The sequence below is a fragment of the Tachypleus tridentatus genome, chromosome 2, assembly GCF_004210375.1.
Source record: "Tachypleus tridentatus isolate NWPU-2018 chromosome 2, ASM421037v1, whole genome shotgun sequence".
In the NCBI taxonomy this organism is placed as follows: Eukaryota; Metazoa; Arthropoda; class Merostomata; order Xiphosura; family Limulidae; genus Tachypleus; species Tachypleus tridentatus.
In genome coordinates this window covers 149987177-150000291 of record NC_134826.1, presented here as the reverse complement: position 1 = coordinate 150000291, position 13115 = coordinate 149987177, and the positions used below count along the sequence as shown (strand labels likewise).

The window sequence follows — 13115 nt, the reverse complement described above, 5'->3', positions numbered from 1 at the left end:
TAACCAGATATCAACAGGAGAGAAGACATTCAATAAAGATGAACCCAAGATAAAATCTGCGGGAATCGATGGAATAACACCAGAAGCAATAAGTGCACGTGAAGAGAGAAGAGTCGAGTGGCTAGTAGAAATATTTAACAACTCACTGAAAGTTAGAAATGATTGGTAAATGGACGTACTGACAGTAATATGAAAACAGAAACATTGTTTGAAGTTTAGCACAATGTTACATTATGGGCTGTGCCACTGGATTAACAACACAAAAAGCCGAGTTTCGATACTCGTGCCAGGCAGAGCATAGACAGCCCATTTGTGCTGACTTTGTGCTTCACTTCAAACAATTTTTCCGTTTTCAGATTGCTATTACTACGTCCCTTTACCAAACTGTGTCTCAATTAAAATGGTTCAACCATATATCTTGTCCATTGTTACAGGAGTTCTACATTTATCTTGGCAACATGGCTAAGAAGAGAAATGGGTGTTGCTAAGATACGTGCAGAACTCTTATAACAATGGACAAGATATGTGGTTGTACCATTCTAACTGAGGCACCGTTTGGTTTTATAAAAAACACACGTTGCACCGATGTAATATTTGCCATTGAATGCCGACAAGAAACGAATACTGTTCTTACAAATCAAGGAAAAATATTCAATCATTATTAACGAAAATAACGTGGAAACTTTTCGAAGGCCATTAGGTCTAAGGCCACCTACTGTACAAGATAAGAGCAAGGTTAGCAGGCAGTAGAAGTGCTTTCAGAACCACAAATGACTTTACTAATTTGTTACAAGTATATTGTGTGATGAGACAAGACTATGTCTTATCCTCTTTTCTACTAATCATCTTTTATGAACCAGATCAACAAGAAAGCAAATTTAAATCCAGAACCCTTAAACTAATTACATTTTGCTGATGACCAAAGTTTAATTGATTAAAGCAAAGAGGTACAAAGCCATACAAGTATCCTCAACAGAAGATGTTGAAGATATATATGAAAATCAACACAGAAAAGGCAGAACCAATGTTAGTAAGTAGAACAAATTATCAGTTAAACGTAAATATTTATGACACTAGATTACAGCTGTTCAGTGAATTCCTAAAACTGGAAGGTATTTTCACAGGAGACCTAAAATGGATTGAGAAATTGAAACAAAAATATTAAAAACAAGTAACGTAAAATATCAACATCTCAATTGAAACATCACATGTCGTGTTGTAAATAAATTGTAAATTAATAAACAGCAACTCTTAATGAAACTAAAAAACAGAAAACATCATTTCACAAGATAAGACGTTTACGAAACGTTACTAACATAACTAGAAGATATAAGATTTATACATGTCAAAGAAATGGTTGAAACAGCTCCATTCACTGAGAAACAAAGAATTAAAAATCTGTCCACACAGCGAGAATGCATCCTAACCAATCAAAGGAACGAGCGTAGCGACTCAAGGAGAAATGAACAGATGGCGTGATTGTGAGTGAATAAATACAACCTTACACTTACCCAGAATTTTCACTTCCATTTGGAACTGCAACTGTGTCTCCTAGAAACGCTTGACGTCAGATGCAGGGTGAAAAAGTAAAGTATAATATTGTCAATATTCATTTCTTGTTTATTACTAATTTTAAGTAGCACACCGAGCTGTTAATGTTTAAAGGAAGCTTCAAAATCATACTTGATTTGTTAAATACACACAATTTCTGCCAAGTTTACGTTGTTCTAGCTATATGAAGACTACGTTTGGATTATTCCGGGTAGATTATGTTCAACTTTATGTTGCTTCAAATATGTTATGCTTGATATATTTTAACTTATCTGTGGGCATATTTTCAGATACATTATATTGATAAATATTATTATTGTAGGCCTATGATGTCTAGATTTATATTTCTCTTATCGTATATTATTTTAGATGTGTCATGAGTTTTTGTAACTCTAAACAATATAGCTAATATTTATACGCTTAAAAACACTGTGTTTAAGTTTACTGAACTATCATACGTTTATGTTATCTTGGTTCACCGCTTATACTTTAATTTTAAAGTATGTAATTAGCATATTGGTTATTTAATCTACGTATATAATGCTTACAATTCATTTTCGTTTACATTTTCGTAAAGATTTTGTTATTCATGGGGAATTGTGCTTCAAGACATTTTTCATATGTATGACTTCCAGGTTCCCGTTAATATGAATATATCTTGTTGTGATTTAGAATTTTTCGTGTACAAAATTACAAAGTTTATGAAAATTTTGGAACCAGATGCTGACATTTGTTCTATTCTCGTACACCATACATGGGTTTGTGTTGCTGTAGATTCTTCACTTTGTTTATATCTACGACATCATAAGTACATTCTATCTGGGTTTAAACTACTCAAGGTTCGTTTTATTTACGTTATTTTGTTTTTACTGAGTCTTATGTTTGAGTAGTAAGTTCTATAAAATAATGTTATCCTAGAATATGTTTGAACATTGATGTTTCTGTATAGTGAATGTTTCTTGATCATTTTTTTGTTTTGTTTTGCAGTTAAAAATTCATGGTATTTAAATAGGTTACCATTAAGCTTACTTTAAATAAGGTAGCTCTAGATTCATTTCGATTCATTTCGATTCATTTTATCTTGGTTTATGTTCCTTTTTTTTGTCATACTACTTACACATCATTTTTGAGGTTATGTTGCACTTTGTAAAATTATTTACATTAATTAACTGAACACAATCCATACTTGGGCCAGGCGTAACCCAATGGTCGTAAAGCCGACTGGTGGTTCCAGGATTTTGAAAGCAGGGATGAATGTATGTGTGTGTGTGACAGACAAATATAAATAAATTTATTGTAGGTCGTATAAATATATATATATCATTAACAACACTGACATAAGTATTAAAATACTTATTTTCCAACATTCTTTGTTAAAGTTGCTAGCAGTAAGATGTTGGTACGCCTTCCTTGTCCTACAATTATAAATTTCAAAATTCTAAAAATACAAATGTTTATATCTTTAACAGCACAGATACTGAGATAGCCAATTGTGTAGCTTTGTGCTTAACTTCAAAACAAACAAGTGTAGGAGTTAAGTGTCTTCAGTTTGTTAGGTGTGATGAGTACAATGAGTGGGTCTTACTTAGGAATTCTGGACTGGTATGTACTTTTGGGAAGCTTGAAATGAAGACGTGCATTCTGTGTATTAAAGGAGAAGTTAGATGTTATTTTAACTGAAGTAGAGGAAACAGATGAAAAGAAGTGTAGACTGTGGGAAACGGTAGCAGAATTTCAGGTGGAGTTTAATATTTTACATTCAAGGAATACATCAGTTAACAATGACTTTCAGGAAGTTATAAATAGTACTATTAGAGTAAAAAGTAGTGAATTTAGTGTAAATGAGTCTATTTTGTTGAGTAGCAAATTTCAGTCTTTGGCTTCTGCAGATGAGGAACTATTGTAGGAAATAAAACAAAATGGTCAGAGAAGAATATGGATGATAACCTTAAGGAGTTATAGGTGATCCCTTGGCAAGGCATGTTGATACTGTACGAACTAAACAAATGTGTTTAGAACACTGTTATGAATGAAGAATGTTGATATAATAACTGAAATATGGTTAGATGTAGATCATAGATGATATTGATGACAAAAATCTCTTTGAAGTATAGGGTTACGGGTTATTTAACAGAGATAGAGTACTGAAGAGATATGGAGAAGTGGTTTTATATGTAAACTGTGAGTTGCATTCTGTTGAAGTGAGGATGTCAAATATATCAGCAAGTAGAATGAATCAATTTGTTCTCCTATTAGCAGATATAAAGGGAAGAAGTCTTTAGTGGAAATTTGTGATAGACTGGTGAAATTACTATGAACTTTGAAAGTAAAATAAATATTTCAGTTGTTAATGAAGTTATAATTTATGAGTACTTTAATTTCAGGCACTCAGATCGGGAGATGTTAGAGTCAAACTACGAGGGAGAAATGTTATTGAAAACTGTTCAGAATTACATTCTTCACCAATTGGTCAATAAACAATGTTATTTAAGATTTATTGTTAACTTCAAATATAGAAATGATCGAGAGGGTAGAAACTGGGGAACATATGGGTAGTGATAATTGTTGTATTGAGTTTGATGTTTTTCTGCACGTGGTGATCAGTAATAATGGTATTTCGGTAACAAATTTTCAAAAGATGCTACTAGAATTTTCTGACGTGAATTGAGAAGCTGAGTTATTTGGAGCCACTGATCAGATGTGGAAAGTGTTTAAATATTCTGTGTAAACATAGTTCTTATAAAAAGAAAAGGGTGGCTGCAAATAGAAAACTAGGCTGACTCACAAAGTGCATAAGATATAAAATTTAAGAAATTTAAATTGACTGTTGTAATGGGAGACTTACACCATTAAGCAAGCTGGTCAAACAGTAAATATAGGCATCAAAATAATTTATAAAAAATGTTGACTGAAACAGTTAGAGGGATCTGATTGTAAATGTAATTCAAAATGTTGATTTATCACATTTTTTCACACTTAACAGCGATAATGATAAGACTAGGGGACACAAATATAAAATTTGTTAGGGTTGCGGAGTCATGGGACCTCATTAGCTTTTAACAACATAACTCTAGTCTACTAGCATTAGCATGTTAATGAATAGATATTTTTCTTTGAACTGTGATTTTATAGTTGTTTAGTAATATGCCTTTTACGTTGTACATTTTGGATACAATTTTTAATTGACTTAATCAGTATTGATGAGTTATAATGTCAACTGAATGAGCTACTTAAGATATTTGATTTATAGAAGAGGGCGCTGCGAACTATTTCGTCTTTGGTCCTCGTAAACTATAAGACCAGTTCTAATATTAACTTTTATTTACAATAAACCTAAGAGTTGGCTGTGGGGAGTGATGACCAGCTGCCTTCCCTCTAGCCTTACACTGCTAAATTAAGAACGACTAGCGCATATAGCCCTCGAGTAGCTTTGAGCAAAATAGAAAAGAAACTTTGTCATTCCTTTGTTGTAGCTGTTGCATCTAGTCTATCTAAGGACGGAATGGTCATACTGATGCTGATTGTGTAAAGATGCCAACAGCAGTGGGATATCAAGCAATCTCATGAAATCACGATTTATTACTTGTTTCATTTAATTAAGTTATTTTCGATTTAATAAATATTATATTTTTTGATACACTATTTCTTTATGCCATTTTACCCGACCGTATAGCAGCATATGTTGTAATTTATTTGAGATGTTAAATTACTCTAAGATTACCCTGTCATGGTTGTTTAAGAGGCTCCCATTATTATCAACTTCCTGCAAGCTGCCTATATATATCAAAACCAACTATAAACCAAGTATACATAACTAAATGGATATATATCTCTAAGTATGTGTTTACAAAGTCATAAGATAAAAGTTATAAGAACATTAGTTATGCACTCTTGTTGTTAACAGTATTTTCACCCACAATCTCAGTAATGTCTTTCATTATTTGATCAACATGGGAGATTAAGTCTGGATTAATATTGTGAATATTTCAAATTGGGAAGTATAACTTTATTTCCATTGTAATTTATATAAATAAATATTTTATTTATTCTAAAAACTTATATGTTAAACACTTCTCAAAATAATTAAAACATAATGAGTTTTGACTGTTCTACATATTACACACCTGTACAAGAAGTTCCTGAACATGTATTCTATAGATGGCGGGTATGGGTATTAAAACGTTATTTGAAATAAAGAGCAGAACAACGTTGTTCTATGTTTTATTTCAATTAAAGTTTTAATATCCATACCAGCCGTCTTGAGAATACATTTTTACTCGAAGTGGGCTTCTCGTTATCACGAAGTTGTTGAACAGTTAAGCACAGTTAACGGTATCACTCATGTTCTTGCCAACAACAACTACAAATAGTAATATCTGTTTAACATTAAACCGATACCATACGCTAATCATTTCATTTCAGATGGAAAACAATGTGATAATAATAACTACTCTGTCAACACCACCACATGAGTACTTTTCTTTAAGAAATTTTGGTCGATTTAACCCGAGCATTTTCAAAATGGGTGCATGCCTTTTATCTAACTAAAATTGGACGTGTAATTCACCTGTAAATGAACCATTCGTCTACCTGTGGTTTAAATACTACACACAGTTTGGGTACTGCTAAGTTACAGCAACTTGAGTGATGGTCATTTGACACGAAGGCCAGTAGTTGTCGACAATACTCTCCACCTTGTCTGACCAACTGTATCAGAGTGAGTTCACATTCTAATAACAACATCTTGTGATACCTATAACCAATCTTCATGATTTGTTTTAGGTTTTCACACTTTCTGTCTTAGCACGACAACGTCCAGATGTGTTTGGTGGGATCGTTAAATATTTTATTACTACCCTTTACATGATATACTTTTGTTTAAATTACTAATTATGTACCATTCAGTTTTATATAAAAGTGAAACATGCAGGTCAGGTCACATCGTCAATCAACTCACGTTTATTCAGTATAAAACTGAAGCATGCATGTCAGGTCACATCGTCAGTCACCTCATTCTTATTCTATATAAAATTGAAGCCATTAATGTCATGGATATAATTTGATAACATTACTCGCGTCAGTATTATCATCGGACTAAGGTCTTGAATACCTCGTATTGTCACAACTGCCGAGATGTTGTATGTAGTTGAAACTGAATTAATTTATTCTTTCTTGATATCACAACTTATATTCATTGTCCTACTACATTATTTATTTTGTTTTCTAGATCACTGTGAATTAAGAAGACACTTTAGATTATTTCACAGGACACAATCTATCAAATGGAAATAACAACAAATTATTTACTTTGGATGAACCTTTGTTTCGGTAAGGTACAATTTTCTATTTATGTATATTGTACGTGTAAAGCTTTGTGTTAAATAAAGATCGTTTTTGCTAAGTTATATAAAACATAAAAACATAACAACCAGCGTAGTGTGGTTACCACCAAGTAAACAACCAGTATTTGGTAGCTGTCTGTTAGAGTTTCATTTTTAACAAGAGGTTTATGGTACAGAAAAGGTTTTGAGAGATGACACATATTGAAACACCTCTGCCACAGTCAACTAGTTAGAAAGAAGTATATCACATAAATTATAGTGTTCTCTTAGAGAATGTAGCTTATCCAATCTTTTAAGGAATAAATCATGAGACATGAATTTGAACACTACAAAGGATTTTCCAGGACTGGACACACATCCCACCTGCCATGGTTCTGGTTGTTCACAATATGTCTCAATGACTGGACACACATTCCATCTGTCATGGTTCTGGTTGTTCACAATATGTCTCAATGGCTGGACACATATTCCACCTGTCATGGTTCTGGTTGTTCACAATATGTCTTAATGGCTGGACACACATTCCACCTGCCATGATTCTTGTTCTTCACAATGTGTCTTAATGGCTGGACACACGTTCCACCTGTCATGATTCTGGTTGTTCACAATGTGTCTCAATGGCTGGACACACATTCCATCTGTAATGATTCTGGTTGTTCACAAAGTGTCTCAATGGCTGGACACACATTCCACCTGTCATGGTTCTGGTTGTTCACAATATGTCTCAATGGCTGGACACACATTCCACCTGTCATGATTCTGGTTGTTCACAATATGTCTCAATGGCTGGACACATATTCCACCTGTCATGGTTCTGGTTGTTCACAATGTGTCTCAATGGCTGGACACACATTCCACCTGTCATGGTTCTGGTTCTTCACAATATGTCTCAATGGCTGGACACACATTCCACCTGTCATGGTTCTGGTTGTTCACATTATGTCTCAATGGCTGGACACAGATTCCACCTGTCATGGTTCTGGTTGTTCACAATATGTCTCAATGGCTGGACACACATTCCACCTGTCATGGTTCTGGTTCTTCACAATATGTCTCAATGGCTGGACACACATTCCACCTGTCATGGTTCTGGTTGTTCACATTATGTCTCAATGGCTGGACACACATTCCACCTGTCATGGTTCTGGTTGTTCACAATATGTCTCAATGGCTGGACACATATTCCACCTGTCATGGTTCTGGTTGTTCACAATATGTCTCAATGGCTTGACACACATTCCGCCTGTCATGGTTCTGGTTGTTCACAATATGTCTCAATGGCTGGACACACATTCCACCTGTCATGGTTCTGGTTGTTCACAATGTGTCTCAATGGCTGGACACACATTCCACCTGTCGTGGTTCTGGTTGTTCACAATATGTCTCAATGGCTGGACACATATTCCACCTGTCGTGGTTCTTGTTCTTCACAATATGTCTCAATGGCTGGACACACATTCCACCTGTCATGGTTCTGGTTGTTCACATTATGTCTCAATGGCTGGACACATATTCCACCTGTCATGGTTCTGGTTGTTCACAATATGTCTCAATGGCTGGACACACATTCCACCTGTCATGGTTCTGGTTCTTCACAATATGTCTCAATGGCTGGACACACATTCCACCTGTCATGGTTCTGGTTGTTCACATTATGTCTCAATGGCTGGACACACATTCCACCTGTCATGGTTCTGGTTGTTCACAATATGTCTCAATGGCTGGACACACATTCCACCTGTCATGGTTCTGGTTTTTCACAATATGTCTCAATGGCTGGACACACATTCCACCTGTTATGGTTCTGGTTGTTCACATTCCATATGTCTCTCAATGGCTGGACACACATTCCACCTGTCATGGTTCTGGTTGTTCACAATATGTCTCAATGGCTGGACACACATTCCACCTGTCATGGTTCTGGTTGTTCACAATATGTCTCAATGGCTGGACACACATTCCACCTGTAATGATCCAAGCTGCTAACAATATGTCTTCTAGGGTATGAAAAGCATAAGGTTTCTTTTATTTCTCCCCAGTTGGACACACAACTCTTGAAACATATTGTTAACACCCGAAACCAAAGCATTTGGGATGTGTGACCAGTCCTTGTCAGATATTGTTAAGAGCCAGGACCATGACATTTGGAATGTGTGACCAGTCCTTGTCAGATATTGTTAACAGCCAGGACCATGACATTTGGAATGTGTGACCAGTCCTTGTCAGATATTGTTAACAGCCAGGACTATGACATTTGGAATGTGTGACCAGTCCTTGTCAGATATTGTTAACAGCCAGGACCATGACATTTGGAATGTGTGACCAGTCCTTGTCAGATATTGTTAACAGCCAGGACGATGACATTTGGAATGTGTGACCAGTCCTTGTCAGATATTGTTAACAGCCAGGACCATGACATTTGGAATGTGTGACCAGTCCTTGTCAGATATTGTTAACAGTCAGAACCATGACATTTGGGATGTGTGACCAGTCCTTCTCAAATATTGTTTACAGCCAGGACCATGACAGATGTAATGTGTATCCAGTCCTTGACAAATATCGTTGACAACCTGAGCCATGACAGTTGGGATGTTTGTCTAACCCTTGCCAACAACAGAATAGAGAACCGTGATTGCTGCTCAGTCGAGTATGATATTTATCACATCGTCAAAGCCATGTAGGTGAAAGAGCAGAACTAAGTCTGTGACTGGAAAGAGGTTTAATCCAAGAAGTAGTGTAAATAAACAAGATGCTTACTGTAGAACATTATCATCTATAGAACGAGGTAAATCACGTGAAGAGATAAATTATCATTTGCAAAACAAGGTAAACCACGTAAAGAGGTAAATTATTACCTACAGAATGAAGTAAACCACCTGAACAGATATAGAAAAGACTTATAACACTGTATGGAAAATCTAGTTTAAAAGTATTTAACTATCACAGTCACTCAAAAGAGACAATATACTTTTTAAAATAATATTATACATATATACGTTTATATACGTCTGTAGTGCAAACTTTGGGTTTTTAATCCACGATTATCTTTTTAAATTGATTTCTATGAACAGTTTTGCTTAAATTCTGAGTATATGTCTTAAGTTTAAATATAAACTACGTTTTCCAGTCTATTTAGTTTTCTAACTCACCGTTTCATTTGTGTTTAATGAACATTTTTGTGATTATTATATTTTCTCAAATTACGTTCGATTTATAATAATATCAACTTGTAATTAACCAGTTTTATAGCTTCCAGAGTTTGTTGTTTTTCATCACTGTATTTAATTCATGGAATTCATTTCAGTTTGTTTGATTTTGTTTTCAGGTTGTCACACGTACTTATAATCATTTTGTTTAGTTTCACTTTAGTTTTCTTTTCTGGTCTTCTGAGAACTGAACAAAACTAAGTACAGAGTTTTAATGTCGTCATCTCAATAAATCTTTTACCAGGGGAAGACCTGCAAAGGAAATCTTCTCTGACAACAAATAAACTACCCAATCACACCTGAAAGAAGATTCAAAATAGTTGTTGTTCTATTTACTTGACGGTTTTATTTATCATTAGAATTATTGTAAAAACTTTCAGCATATTTTATACAATAATTTTCTGTTCATCACGACTGTACAAACCGTCGTGGATAACGACAACTTTACAAACTTACAGCGATAAAATTCGGGGTTTGATTTATTAAAGGGGAGGCGGTGTAGTAAACTCATCGTGTATTCTTGCGCTAAAATATCCAGATTAAAGAATTAAAAAATCGACATATACAGACTTAATCTATCACAGAGTTCTGCTTCAAGTGAATACAGGAAGTTATAACTCTGTTAGTTAACTTTTAAATTTAGTCTTTACTATTTAGTTTTAATTTACTTTGAGGTAAAGAAGGGTAAAGACCTAGCCAATTCAAAACACTGCTTGTGTCATCTTTCCAATACAAGTGAAGAATATATCATATCTTTGTACCTCAGAACGGCTGGTATGGGTATTAACAGTTTCACTGATAAGCAGAGAACAACGTTTCGACCTTCTTAGGGTTAACAAAGAGATAGTTTGGAGGTACGGGATTGTATTGGTCGTTAGGTTATTAATTATTATAGGTATAAAGGTGTTCCTTTATGTTGGTTGAATTTTGGTTTTAGTTATTGTATAAGTAAGGCTTCTTTGATTTTGCATTTGTTTATATTTGTTTCCCTACTTTGTATCTCGGTGTTTGGTATGGTTGTATTGTGTTTATTTGATTAACGGTGTTCAAAAACGTGTGTAGGTTTTCTTTTGTATTATTGGAGTCTAGTTTCCATTTTCTGTTTGCTTCTCTATTATAAAGTCGTGGCAGTTGTTGCATTGCATTTTTAAATAATGTTAAAGTTGTGTTTGCCAGTTTAGTTTTTACATAGTACGGACTTTAGTTTTGTACCTGGTTTTTCAATAAATTTGGTGTTTACTGGAATGTTGTGTTTTGTTATCAGTTTTTTCCAACTGTTGGTTGTCTTTTTGCTGATGTTGGGAACATATGGTATGCAGCAGTGTAAGGTTTTGTGGTTTGTTGTATCTTGGGATTTATTGTTGTTTGATTGTTGTTGGTCTACATGTGTGTGCATATTTTTTCCACGGTTTTTTTGAGGAAGTTTGTTGATGTTGATGAAGTGTTGTTTTATTTTGTTGATTTCATCGTTAATTTTATCGGGTGATCAAAACTACCCACAAATAAATGGTCCAAGTATGAGGAATCCCGTGTCACCAGTTCTAGCTAACATTCTTGTTGAAATGCTGTTCTCTGCTTATCAGTAAAAGTGGTAATTCCCATACCAGCCGTTTTGAGAAACATTTTTATTTCAAGTGAATTTCTCGTCATCAAGAATGTTATATGTTTATTTAGGTGTGTTCATAACGTTTCCGGAAACTAAATTAAATATTAAAAATAATTATGTTCTCTTTTTTTCTTCAAAATCACAGAAGTTCTGTATCGGTTTGGCTTAATGAAAGTGTTTATAAAATTCACAACGTTTCACCAGCTAAACCTGGCATCATCAAGTGGTATACAAAAGCTGTGTTAATTTCCATAAACTATTGTATTGAAGGTTATATATTTAAAAACGGCTGGTATAGGTAGAAAAAGCACTAGTAGAGGAGCGAACAATGTTTCGATCTTCTTCGTCGTCGTCAGGATGTATTGAAGGTACTTTATAAATTTTGTTGGTCGTGGTTCTTGTAACTCACCTGATTACGACTGGTACACAACTGTTTACAAATCAATTGTTGTGTGTTAAATTGCTGTAAAGTAATGTCATGTTTCTCAAATCTTTTGAAGTTTTTCGTTGTTTCAAGTAAGTATTATTGCATCATATGTCTAGTATTGTGAATAATGTTATAGTCTTAGTTGAGTTACTTATAAATACAAGTAGGAAATGTGAAGTTAGTAAGTGAAAGTGAAGGTAAGAAAGAGATAGTGAAAAATATTGTCAAGTAGATGTAGACAGTGTTTCTAAATTTACCAATTAAGAGTGTGTGTATAGTGGCGAGTTTTAAAGTGTAATAATCACAAGTTTTATTGTAATAACAGACCAGAGAAGAATAATTTGTCTTATCAATTGTGTTCTAAATTAACTTCATGAACTAGCCTGTGTGAACTTAAGACGTAAAAGAGAATTATTTAAAGCTCTGGATACAGCTGTGGTAACCCAAGGGATAATGTAACTGAATTTATCACCGATTATATTGTGAAAACTGAGCATAGAAGGATAATTCTTCTTCTCAATTAGGTTATAAAGTAATCGAACCATCCTGTGTGGACTTTCAATGAAAAAGAGAATTATTTAAAGCTCTAGATCCAGTTGTTGTAATTAACTATATGACAAACATTTGTTCATATATATTTGACTTGTTTTAATATATTATTTTAAAACACGTGGACTGTTTGGTGTTTGTTTATTGTTGAAGTTTATCGTTAATAAGTCACAGAAACGTACTGTAAATAATATGATTCATTTACATACGTAAAACCATCACAATCTGATGAAACGTTGTAAATAAAATAAACAGTTTTACTGTGTACAATAAACAAACAGTTTGTATGAATGTCCAGAAACTATTGCACTGAGAGTGCTATATAATGTTTATTGATCATTAGTGGTTCTGGATATATTGAAAATAAAGGTAATATTTTATTTATAGAATATAATAATAAATTAAAATTATTACGTGGGAGTTTCTTTTTAAAT

The 13115-nt window shown here is 34.0% G+C and overlaps 1 long non-coding RNA gene across 2 annotated transcripts; it reads left to right on the top strand.

The window, feature by feature from the left end:
- The first annotated feature begins 1472 nt into the window (after positions 1 to 1472).
- LOC143245346 (uncharacterized) lies at positions 1473 to 11172 on the top strand. 2 transcript variants are annotated; one of them, XR_013025595.1, is made up of 3 exons: positions 1473 to 1586; positions 6779 to 6879; positions 10344 to 11172. It is a non-coding gene; the product is annotated as an uncharacterized LOC143245346 (long non-coding RNA). The 2 variants fall into 2 exon arrangements; XR_013025594.1 differs by having other exon boundaries at positions 10263 to 11172.
- Positions 11173 to 13115: the final 1943 nt, after the last annotated feature.